Source organism: Pezoporus flaviventris, unplaced genomic scaffold (assembly GCF_033815535.1).
Source record: "Pezoporus flaviventris isolate CSIRO_AGI_PZ_B2104156 unplaced genomic scaffold, CSIRO_AGI_Pfla_v1 ptg000035l, whole genome shotgun sequence".
NCBI lineage: Eukaryota > Metazoa > Chordata > Aves > Psittaciformes > Psittacidae > Pezoporus > Pezoporus flaviventris.
In genome coordinates this window covers 347,765-355,895 of record NW_026892583.1, presented here as the reverse complement: position 1 = coordinate 355,895, position 8,131 = coordinate 347,765, and positions in this window count along the sequence as shown.

The following is an 8,131-nucleotide window of genomic DNA, read 5'->3' as shown; positions in this document are numbered from 1 at the left end:
TTTTCAAAGAGTTTAATGTAGAAAGTTGATGCTCTCATCTCTTTTTATTTGCAGGTTGTGCAGAAGCTGTTGAAGTTTTGGGTAATTGGTATTGGTTTCAAAACCTAGTTATTTGGTCTGCCAGGCCCTGACTGCCAGCAAAGGCCTTAAACTCAACGCTGATGCTTGGAATTCATGTGTAGAGGCCAAGCACTAAATTCTGCTCAGCTCTGATATGTGAAATTACTTGTTGGGAACCTTCTTTTCAATTTCTTAAACCTTCAGAGAAGGGAATGGTGCTCACATCTGTGGCACAGCAACATCTACAATTGCATGTACCATATTAACGGGGAAAAGTTGCTGTTCTGCTTTACTGTGGGTTTTATTAATGATGCTTTACTTAAGCCTCTATTTACTGAGGAGCTATTTGTTACTTTTGATTTAAAAGCTTTGCTGGCAGTCTACAGAATTGTCAGAAGCTTATATAAGTTTTTAATTGCAGTTCACTGAAACTTTAGTGGAGGACAGTTCTTACTAGTTTGAGTATGTGGAATTGAAGGGTCTCAAAGCTACCTTGCAGAAACTTGTCATATGGAGATTTATACTACCAATTCTGTTCAGTTCTGCTTTTCTTACTGCAGTTACTTTGATCCTAAATCCCTATGTCTTTTATAGGTAAGGACCCATGTGCTCATTTTAAGGTAACCTTTACAAAGCAGTGGTAAGTACGCTTACTGACCCCATGGTGGAGAGGACACTGTGACATGAACATGTGGAGGTTTTAGTGGAGTGTTTAACATGGGCAGCTGTTTGTAAACTTTGTCCAGGTGGCCTTTATCTGACCATGCCCATAAATGATTATCACTAATAAATGTCAGTGTAATTTATACCAGTTTAGAGTACAGGTTAGGCTAAAATCTGAATGGTGTCAAGTCAAAAAAAATCAAGCACTAGGGAATATGAGGAAGAGACAGGAAACATCTTGTGCAGTGATGCTGAGGAGATGGAATGGGTGAGGTGGGTCTTACATACCTTCTGCAGCTGCCTTTGTTTTGAAACCTCCCGGTTTGTGTAGTTGTGTTTAAAAGACTGACCTATGTTCTGTGCTGCTAAACTGCCCGTGACAGGTATTATACAATAAAACTCGCCCTTTCCAAAGGGCACTTGAGAGGGTTAGGGCACACTGGAAGAGCAATAATGCTCTCTCATCAAATAAACAAGATGATAGATCCATTTACAGCTACTTAACTGTGAGAATAAAAAGACTGTTTACATGACATGACACAGTCTCATTTGTGTTTTGACTTTGTGTTCTGACTTTGTGTTCTGTTCAGGTAAAATCAAATGTTCCATTAATAGGTTGCTGCAATACAATTTTCAGTTACATGTAAAGGAGAGTTGCTCAACATCTTCCTATTTAGATGCACATCTGTAACAGTGGAATTGGGAATGAACTTGAAGCTTAATGGAAATTATAGCTTCTCCAGGAATACCTCTCCTTCTCATAGGCTATTCCCCTTTATTCCTAAATTTGTTTTCCCTTTTCCAAAATACTTTGAAATAGCCAAAAAAAACCATGAGCAGATTCCAGAATCTCAATGGACATTTGTTGAAGTGGGCTGTGCCAGGAGATGAATGTATGGGATTGCTAAATGTTCTTCAGGGAAACAAGGGTGAGGTAGATTTGGATCAGATAGTTACTACTTTTAAGCATGTTGGAAAAGGTAAACCCTGAATTTCTATGTCAAACCCAGCTAGCTTATTACCTGGTGAAAGCTATTATTTGGAGATCTGATATGTGATTTTTTTTTTTTTTCAGCTAGGCATGTGCATCACCATTTTCCCACAAAATTATAGGAAAGCAAGACTTCTTTCCTCACTAATGCCACAGGAGGAGGTGGTTGTGGTCTGTTAAGCCTACCTTAAGCCTGAGAACCCACATATCTCTTTAGTTGAGGCTTCTTAATCTTTCATTTTAAACAGTTTAATTTTTATCTGCAAGTTGAATGTTATTGAGTTTTGTTTGCTGTGGTTTGGGGCTTCAAACCACTACTGCAGTGGTGTTAAGTTGCATGTTCCTGTCTCTTATTGACAGTTAGTTATATGAAGATACGCAGTGAACGGTAAAGTTTGATCTTTCCTCCAAGACAATATTGCAGGACTTAATCTGAACTGTTGTTTGGGCTCACAGCTGTGTGATCATGACATGCAAAGCTGGAGTTGAGCATAGCCTTGACTCGGCTAACATTGAGGGTGTCACTTAAGTTGTGTAAGGCTATTTTGGACAGAACTAGGAAAATCTGTTTGGATGGTTGTGAATGAAATTAAGGCAGTTAAGCCAGATTTGTGGTTTCACTGTAAGTAATTGCTAGATTCTCACTTGGCTCTTGAATCCAGACTAAGAGCCAAAGACCTATGCCGTCTGTGCTGTACCGTCATCTCACCAATAGCTGTTTAAGGCACCTGCAAAGCATCTGTCCCACTCCCTTTCTCTTCTGTCCCGTTAAGAAAGTATCAGTATACTTTTCCTTTGAAAACTTCTCTCACGTGTGATGTTCTGATGTCCTCTTCTAGTTCAGGATGATGTCCGTTGTGGGGATGAATCATTTAGACTGAAGAAGATTGTTGAAAAAGCCCCGTGTTTGCACAAGATTGTCAATGTTTGTGTGTTTATGCACTCTAGGAAAGCTAATCAAGGCTAAATGACAAAAAGCAGGGGTTTAAAAATGGGTGAAGTAGCTTGATACTCAGTTCTCTGGTAACAGTGACGCTTTTACAGCGTGGATAGAGCCTGTAGGGTTTGGTTGTGGGATTAAAAACTTGAACTTTGTCAGGGTGAGGTTGCACCCAAAGTCAAACTTTAACCCCAATGCATTTGGAAATCTCACTGCAGTGCAGTCTGAGAGTAAACAGGCCCTCAGGAGCTGTACTGCAATTTGTTTTCAGGTCACACACTGAAGCTTGGTAAACTGATAGTTGTATTTGTTTTAATGGTAATAATGAAATATCTTTGCATACTGCTTACCAAAGCAACCAGGTCTTGTACTGTTATATTTTTCGTCCTCAGTGTTGCAGCCTGTTACGTTAAATGACAACACATTGCTCTTTGCGATGCATCACCATTGCTGGATGATTCTTTACCTTGAAAGAAATCATTAGGCACCAGTTACTTTGCATTTATTTTCAGAAGATCATGCAGTGTCTTCGTAGGGTTTTGAAAGCCTCAGGAATGTTCACCTTGATCTTAATCCCCCTCATTCAAATCATTACAGGCTATAAAAGGCATTTTGATTACAGCTCGGTTGCTGTAATCAAAGTTCAACTCAAATACTGTAAAGCTATAATGGGACAAGTCAGAAGGAAAACTTAATTTCCTGTGTTGTAGCAGGTGATAAATCACAAATGTTTTATATAGATTTGCTGTGTCAACTTCAGTGTTTGTTCTTCCCTCATGCCTGTGATTTCACCATTGTAAAACTTTGACCAATATTGGGATCTTTGTTACTTTTTTATTGAATGCCCCCCCCCCCGCCTTGTTTCACAGTGATTGTTGATTCAGGATTGACAGCAACAGCACTGACACACAAGCAGATACAGTCTTCTACAAATAAATAGCTGGAGGAGGATAATCTCTTTCCTATTTTCCTCACTTAAGTCTCAGGAATCTCTCGTTCACCTTGTGCATAGATGTTGTAAGAATTCTTGAGGAATTAGGATAATGGGAGCTACTGTTTACAGACTAAGCTGCAGTTGCAACACTCCCCAAACAGAATGAAAATACAAAAGCCTTAAGGCAGCCTTCCCTGGGGGTGGTAGCTAGGTGAGTCTTCAGCTTTAAAGCCTGGCTTTCACTCTCAGGTGCTGCTGGGGTTGCCATTGGAAGTGTGTGAAGAAGCAGGTGACTGAGTTCTTGTGGAAATTGGCATCTCCTTTTCTATGTTGTGGTGGTATGCAAGGTTGTGAGGGTGTCCAGGAGACAGACCACTGGGAGAGCTGAACCTAAACCCCCATCTCTTGCCTTCCCTTCAGCGTGCTTTATTCAGTCCTCTGCAGGTACTTCACCCTGGTTGATCACATCCAGCCTTCTCTTGGTTCCTCCTCACTTTTAGAAAACAACTCCATGAAACATGTTGTTTCTTCACATTAGCAGTGCCTTGATATAATAGATCAAAGGAGACTATGCAAAGTAAATTGCCTGTTTGACCAAACACCATCTTTTGTTGCCTGCTTTAGCCAATGTCTGCCCAAACGGTGCATGGCTGGCCCCCTGCCTGAGCAGAGGTCTGCATGACCTGTTCCAACTGCCTCTGCTCAAGTGGAAGGAGCCTAAACCCTGGCAAGGAAGCTGGCCAAACGAGTGCTGCTTTAAATTACACAATACCTGCTCCACCTAAAGGTGTAATCTTTAACAGAAGCCTAACATGTTTTGAGTCGCTTGCACGTTTTTCTTCTAATATTTCTGTTAAACAAGGCAATAAGCCTGCTGTTACCTTTTGTGTAGCTTGGGGTGAGGGGGGAAAAATCAAAATTGGCACATACAAAGGAGATAAAAGCATGGGGCTCTGCCTATTTGTAGTTCTCTTACTGTCTTCAGGGTCTGGACAATGCCTAAACTTTGGAGGTTGGAAAAGCAAGAATGAGGAAATCACTCCTCCTTTTTCCTTGCTCGTTGCATGTGTGCAGAGACCAAGGTGCTTTGGACACTCATTGCTTTTCCTAAATGCAGCACTTTCTTTAGATTTAAAACAAATAAGTTATAAGGGTGTTTTAGTGAAGTTCTGCCTCTGATAGGTGCATATGTGCAAGTTTCTTAGGACTGCGGGATGAGGAATGCTTTCAGTGCTTCCATGAAATAAACAGTGATTATACTATAAAAAGTTTGGCTAAGATCTGTCAGCATTTTAATAGATACATCAGTTGTTTAAAGATTATTGGGGCTGTTCAGCCCGGAGAAGAGAAGGCTGCATGGAGACCTCAGAGCAGCCTTCCAGTATCTGAAGGGCTGTAGGGATGCTGGGGAGGGACTCTTCATTAGGGACTGTAGTGATAGGACAAGGGATAACGGGTTAAAACTTAAACAGGGGAAGTTCAGATTGGATATAAGGGAGAAATTCTTTCCTGTTAGGGTGGTAAGGCACTGGAATGGGTTGCCCAGGGAGGTTGTGAATGCTCCATCCCTGGCAGTGTTCAAGGCTGGGTTGGACAGAGCCTTGGGTGACATGGTTTAGTGTGAGGTGTCCCTGCCCATGGCAGGGGGGTTGGAACTGAATGATCTTAAGGTCCTTTCCAACCCTAACTATTCTATGATTAAGGGGGTTTTATTATGTACCATTCAGCTTTATAACACAGAAGACTATGATTGTGCTTAATTTACTTAGTATCTAATTATTATATTAATTTACTTAATATCTAGTTATTAATTTGAGGTGCCATATATAAAATGAAATTTGTCAAGTGCACCAATATTTCTTGAAACACCTTTTTCCAGAGAGATATTGGAAAAAATGCTTCATTTTTCATTCAAACTCAATATTATTACTGATAAAAGCTGTCTGTCCTGGACCTTGGATTTCAAGATACAATCATTGGAAATTAATGGAATTTACATTTCAGACTTACAGGAATAAAGGCTGAATTTTAGAATATTTGGTTGATATTTTATATTATTTCCATCTTCTTCATGTTTAGAGAAGATTCTCCAGTGGTGGTGCTGCTGATTCTACTTCCACTCTGTTTTCATGTACCATAACCTCTATATGAGTCATTTTGGTTTTATGCTTTTCTATTAGGTTGTGCAATGTATTTTTATCTGTTTCCTTCCTTGGTTGTCTCGGTGATATCTACCTTGTAAAATCTCACCAAGCTATTAATTATCATCCTGAGGTAATACAGGCAGCCTTTCATCTAAACCTATATTATCTACCATGCTATAGGATTGGTTGGAGATACCTGGAGAAAATCTGACAACAACTATTTGCTCTGGTGTTGATCCATATTGCTTAGGCTTTATTTTGCATTTATCCACAGCTCTTCATCTCAGTCTTGCTCAACCTTCTTGCATGATTTTCCTCATTTGCACGCTGTTGGGCCCCCGTTAATGGAAACATTTGCAGCTTTTTGGGTTTTTAAGTGCATTTTGACTTGCTTTTTGACTTGAGAGAGCATGAGAAGCCAAATGATTCCCAAAGTCCAGGTATCAGATGCTGGTCTTCAAAATCCAGCTTCCCATCTACCCACAGAAATGATTTTCAGCTACTCAATGTAATTCTAAAAGGCTTTTTAAAATAGTGGAAATGTGTTTTTTAATAACTGATAGCATTTTGTGTCTTTCTTTGCTCCCATAAAGTTTTCAGGAATCGCTTCTTTTACTCTCCTGGGTTGGGAATTTTACCTCATGCTGTTAACCTCTAAACAGCATTGCACATTTTCCAAGCAGAAAATGGTTTAATAAGAAATCTTTTACATGTTCTGGCTCACTGTACTGGGTTAAAGGTTTTAAGTAAAAGTTGGTGCTGAGCATGACACATGTAATTCAATTCTTGCACAAACAATACAAAGTCCAGTCATTATCTAACCAGAGGCTTTCTCATATTTTGTTTGTTACCAGGTGAGATCTCTATTTATTAACCTCATCACTTTCATTATTGTAAGAAAGTGATCTTAATTGCTGATGCTCAAATGGATTTTTGTGTTCCCAAAGTCCCCTTTCCCAAAGTCAGTCTTCTCTTTCAGGGTCTGAGTATACATTCCCGATCATACTCACTTCAGATAAAGAACACGCTCTCTTACTGTTTGATGGAAAGATACTGCCTCCTCTCAAGGGTGATTCAAAGTACTCAGATTAGCCTCTTTCTCTGAATTACCTTCTGCCTGGGAGAGCCAAACTCTTGAGTCCACTCATAATTCAGTTTACTCTTCAACTCTCAAAGCTGCCTTAATAAGCTTGAGCTTAATAAGTCTTGTCTTAGTAAGCTTTGACACACACAAGTGCACGTCTCACTTAAAACCTTGATTCTGGATCCTGTACTTTTGTTCCCTTACATTATGTGGCCTTGCTTGAGTCCAAATATATATATATATTTAATATATATATTAAAAAAAAAAAATATATATATACATATGGCCAGCACTCAGCCCTGTGTGATGCTGATTCAAAAGGTAGCCAGGATGTAGTTTGGGTTAAGCAGCTTTGCATCATGATGAGTTCACATGACTTGTTCCTGCAAGCCAGGCTTGTCAAAGCAACTATACAGCTTCACCCTTTTCCCTGCTTTCTTCTCCCGCCTGTGTCACTTGATTGCATTTGTAATCCTAACTCTCAGGTTCATGTTAAGAGCTGTAAACGTCACCGGGAAGCAAGGAAGCTTACTGCCTCCCAAGACTTTCCAGGATGCTTAGGAACATGATGTGACTTTCTGTAACTATACACTAGGAATGAGCTCCAGTAACTAATATAAACTCCTTCCTATGTATCAAGGCACAGGAAGTAAAAATTGTGGTTTACTATATTGGGTTAAAAAATTCTCAAATCTGTTTCAATGGATTAGGTTTAGTGCTAGAGCCATTAGGGTTAGGTTTAGGCTAGGGCCTATTAGTATTGATCTTAGAGTTAGTGCCCATCAGGGTTTGCGGTTAGTGACTGTAATTTTTAGGGTTGGGGTTAGGTTAGGGTCATTAGGATTAGAGTTATGCTTAGTGTTACACTCTGTTAGTATTATGTTTAGGGTTAGGGACATCAAAGCTAGGGCTAAGGTAAGGTTTAGGACCTATTGGTGTTTGGGTTACAGCCACTAAGGAAGGGGAGTTCAGGGTCAGTGTTGTAGTTGGGGCCTATTTGGGTTTGAGTTACTATTAGGGTCAGGGCCTAAGAGTTAGTATTATGGTTAGGGCCATTACAGTTAGGGTTAGCTTAGTGTTGGGGCCTATTAGGATCAGGTTGAGGGTTAAGACCATTGGGGTTTAGGTTCCGACCTATTGTGTTTTGTGTCAGGCTCAGTTCCCCTGTGTTAGGGTCCATTTGGGTCTGTCCAAGTTAGAGGGCAATGTGCTGTGTGATTTAAACTTTATTTCATGAGTTCATTAAGAAACATGACAAAACCCCATGGCAAACAGGGGCTCAGTCCCCTGTTGCCTAGACTGCTCTAGCATGTGA